The sequence below is a fragment of the Sinocyclocheilus anshuiensis genome, unplaced genomic scaffold (genome assembly GCF_001515605.1).
Source record: "Sinocyclocheilus anshuiensis isolate Anshui unplaced genomic scaffold, SAMN03320099.WGS_v1.1 scaffold3123, whole genome shotgun sequence".
Taxonomy (NCBI): Eukaryota; Metazoa; Chordata; class Actinopteri; order Cypriniformes; family Cyprinidae; genus Sinocyclocheilus; species Sinocyclocheilus anshuiensis.
In genome coordinates this window covers 35,822-40,275 of record NW_015543119.1, presented here as the reverse complement: position 1 = coordinate 40,275, position 4,454 = coordinate 35,822, and positions in this window count along the sequence as shown.

Sequence of the window (4,454 nt, the reverse complement as noted above, 5' to 3'; positions counted from 1 at the left end):
AATACCTGTGCACTTACATAGTAACTAGATGTGTACGTAGTTTGTAACCACAGTGTAAGTACACATTGGAACATAGTATCTACAGCTGTAATATTTCTGTAACATTACAGCTCCAACACTCAGAATGGTTTGTGTAAGTACAAATGTATAACAGGACATTGGTAACAACACTTTTTTCACTTCACTATGTACTCGTGTAACAGGAATTATATAACTACATTTTGTAACAACAATTTGTATAAGAGTAATTGGAACCATTTGATCCAGGGGGTGCAGATGGGTAGGTTTAGGGGTGGAAAAGGGATCCAGGGGGTGGAAACGGGTAGGTTTAGGGATATGTGAGGTGGGAGGAGTTGGATCTCGAGTTGGTGGAGTTGTAATACCACTGTAATACCAGTGTACTTACATGGTAACTCCTCAGGAACTGTCCACTTAATATAAAGTGTAACATTCTGGACACCAACCACAATTTACATCTAAAGCCTAGCTTACTGGCTGCTGCAGTGTAACATCAGAGTAATTACATGGTAAATCGAATATAAAGTGTAACACGTTCTTTACCAAAAAGTGCTGTTAGTCCTGTTACACATTTGTACTTTTATTACCAAAAAGTGTTGTTACCAATGTCCTGTTACACATTTGTACTTACACATACCGTTCAGTGGGTTGTTACATATGTGTAGTTACACAAACATTACAGCTGTAGATACTGTGTACCAATGTGTACTTACACTGTGGTTACATACTACGTACACATCTAGTTACTATGTAAGTACACAGGTATTAGGGCCACTTAATATAAAGTGGGACCATTCATTTTTACGATAACTTAATGACCGTTTTGGATCTTTTAAGTTTTGACTAAAAAAAACTCAGCAGGTAAACTATCTCACGACCCAGTTAGTGGTGCACCATGAAAGACAGAAAGAGAATAACTGTTGAAATATCGCAGCTGGGTGACAAATCTCCATAATGGCACTCCCAAGTGTCAGGAGTTCTAGCAGCAAAAAAAAAAAAAACATCTTTCATGATCTATCAGAATAAAATGCCCTAGAACATGATTTGTTGCTGATTTAATTATTCATTTTTCAAGCTTTCATAAACAGCAGGTTTAAAAGCCTAAAAGGTGAATATAAAAAAAAAGGTGAATGTGACAGAGAAAAGGTGAATATGATATGAACATAATGACATCTCATGTTCCATTCCTCCTGCTGTTCAAGTACTTGATCAGTGTTTAGTGTCATCTGTACCGCTTCATTCTGCAACCAGTTTGCAAGTAGCATGACTGACACAAGCCATCCGCGACCTTATCTCTGACAGCACAGCTCCAGCGGGGAGCTGACCTTGAGAAGTAATTTGGTGGATCAATATTTGCCTGGATTTGAAACAGAAGACAGCGGGAGAATGGCTGTTTGGCAGAAACCAGATGAAGTTAATTTTTATAGGTTTTTTGGAGATCCGCATGTGCGGAACACCACAGCAGCTCTGTTTCTCATTCTTCTGATATGGACTGCTAGAAAGACATGCGCGTTCACATGCAATGCATTTATAAACTGTCTGACAGCTCCCAGTAGTGCTCTGGGTTAATGTTGAAACCACCACATCCAATATGGTAAAAGAGTAATCTGTGGATGGCATTTGTTTAATTGTTTGAATCAACACTGGAATCATTTGAGCATACAGATGATCTAGATACTCTCACACTTTCGGTAATAATTGTAATAATTCAGAAGTAATTTCAGAAATAGTTCACCCATAAATAAAAATGTGCTGAAAATGTATTCACCCTCAGTCCATCCAAGATATAGATGACACATTGGAACAGATTTGGAGAAATTTAGCATCACTTGCTAACCAATGAATCCTCTGCAGTGAATGGGTGCCATTAGAATAAGAGTTTAAACAGCTGGTGAAAACATCACTATAATCCAGAATTGATCCACACGCCCCCAGTCCATCAATAAACATCTTGTGAGGCAAAAAGCTGCATGTTTGTAATAAATCCATCAAGACATTAGCTTTAAACCATTGCATCTGACTAAAATAAATAAATAAATAAAGTCCTCTATTCATAACATTGCCTTCTCCAGTGAAAACGTTTATTTATTTATTTTTGTTTGCTTAGTAAGTGCCTCTCTTTACAGTATTTCAGACAACTCAGAGAGTGCTACAACAAAGCTTAATGACATTTAAAATCAGGTGATTTTTGTAGGTTAGAATAACTTGTCAACATTTTGGCTTTATTGATTCTCCTTCAGGTGATAAAAATTAATGCTTGAAAAAAATTGTTCCAAAACCTAATGAGGTGCATGGCTCCTTCCTACCTCCAAAGGAGTCTGCCTTTAAAAAAAAAAAAAAAAAAAAAAAGGTAATGCTCTGCATGGGCAGCATACCTCTGTGTGTGCTAGTATCGATGTGTTGTAGAATCTGCAACAAATGTTGTATGAAAAAGACCATGACAGACCAGGGGCCTGTACCATGATGTAGCATTTGGACCAATCAGACACACAACTTTTTGTTATATTTAACAAATAATATCTAACACCCCCTCACCTAATCAAAGGGCCAATTACGAGGGTCTATGGACCCTTCCCCCGAAATGCATCTAACACCTCAGAAAGGCAGAACAGTCCTCTGGTTCCATGGCAACCAATGCTGATATCACTGGTTTTATTGCCCATGAACAGCCAATCACATGCCTTGAAACTGTGATTCACTTCTCGTGAGAGAGTCAGTGCGATTCACTACCAAAGATTAAAAGATTGAACAATATGAAGAATTTAAGCACATTTACAAGATGAAATGATCTATCCATGAAAAAGGAAAACTGAATTAAAACATCTTGCCATATAAGTGCATGTAAATGTTGTAAAGTTAGTTTATAGAGTTAATAATATTTATAGGTATAAAAACACTTAAAATGGTCATATGATGCTGCTAAAAAGAACATTATTTTGTGTACACAACGAAGCACACAGTGTCTCCACGGCATGGCGGCAGCGGCAACAATACTACAGTGAGAATAAAAGTTACGCCTTCTTTCTTTGCGTGAACATTTGGGTGGCGTTATGCAAATCTTCCCACATAGTGAGGTAGATATGTGGGGGCATGTTAGAACGAGCCGTTTTAGGTAGGCGTGGTTAACTCTTAACTTTTATAAAGAACATCTCTTTGGATTTGAGACTTTAGTCTTTGCAACTTTACAGATCTTCTTTATGCACCAAGAGCTTGTAACACTGCAAAGAGAAAGGAAAAATTGAAATCGCATCATATGACCCCTTTAAAAATCTAAGCTCATATGTAGTTATGTTTAAAGCTATTGACTCTAAAACGTATTTATATTGCATATTATCTATATGTTTGTATTAATTTAAAATAAAAGCTTAATAATTACTATTAAACTAAGCTAGCTTGTGTAATGGATTAAGGGTATAATAATTATATAAATCATATAAAATAATTATTAAAAAAAAACATCTCTAAAAATCAGACAATTTTATCTTTAAAAATGTTTTACTATATAGCATCCTTTAATTTGGAGTAAGAGAAAATGGGGGAGTGGCTTTATTGCGTCAGAGATGCGGCACTTTGCTTGAAGCTGATTGGTCAAATTTTGGTTTGAGATCTCTAAACCAGAACATAACCTGCCCCGGAGCAGGTTAGCTGTGGAGTGTAAGTTACTAAGGCAATGAATGACGCTAAAAGCCAAGCCACTTTCATGGTACCTAAAACCCAGGATTGGTGCAAGCTAAACTGAACCTTACCTGGCTAGCCAGCTAATCCAGCTTCATGGTACAGGCCCCAGATGTATAGATTTTGTCAAAAAGTTCAAGTGTGCATGGCTGTATCACTGTAAAGGCATCATTAATTATCATTCACTGTAGCCTTTTTGCAAAGAGATCTGTCACAAGTCAACCAAATCTGCAGCAACCTGTTCTGGGGGAAGAAATCTAGACTTGCATTCCAATATGCAAGGTTTTGTTTGTTTTTGTTTTTTTTTTAATTCTTGTTTTTTAGTTGGCCTCTGTGTTTTGTCTGTGGTTAAATGGATAAAAAGCTCTTTGTGTCTTGATGCATGGGCATTTAAGCTTTAACAATTTCCTGTGACAGCCTGTGAATAACTTTTTTTTTTTCCATATAATAATCAAATCATCTCAAGGACTAGAGGAGCCACTGGCTTTTCTTCACAATTAGGCTGTAATATTTGGCTTTGTCGTTTAGCTAATTTACTGAAAACTATGCAATCGCCACTAAATCAGGGTTGTGACCTGAATGATGCTTTGGGGTTAACAAGAAATGAAAACAAAGTCTTATTTCAGTGATATAAGCAGATGCCCGGACATGCGGTATTAGCTCAGTAATTCTCTCTTCATGAGATAAAGAAATGTGGCAACACAGTCTCATTGGCCAAAACGTGGCTCTACTGACACTTTCCAAGCATGTACCTATACATA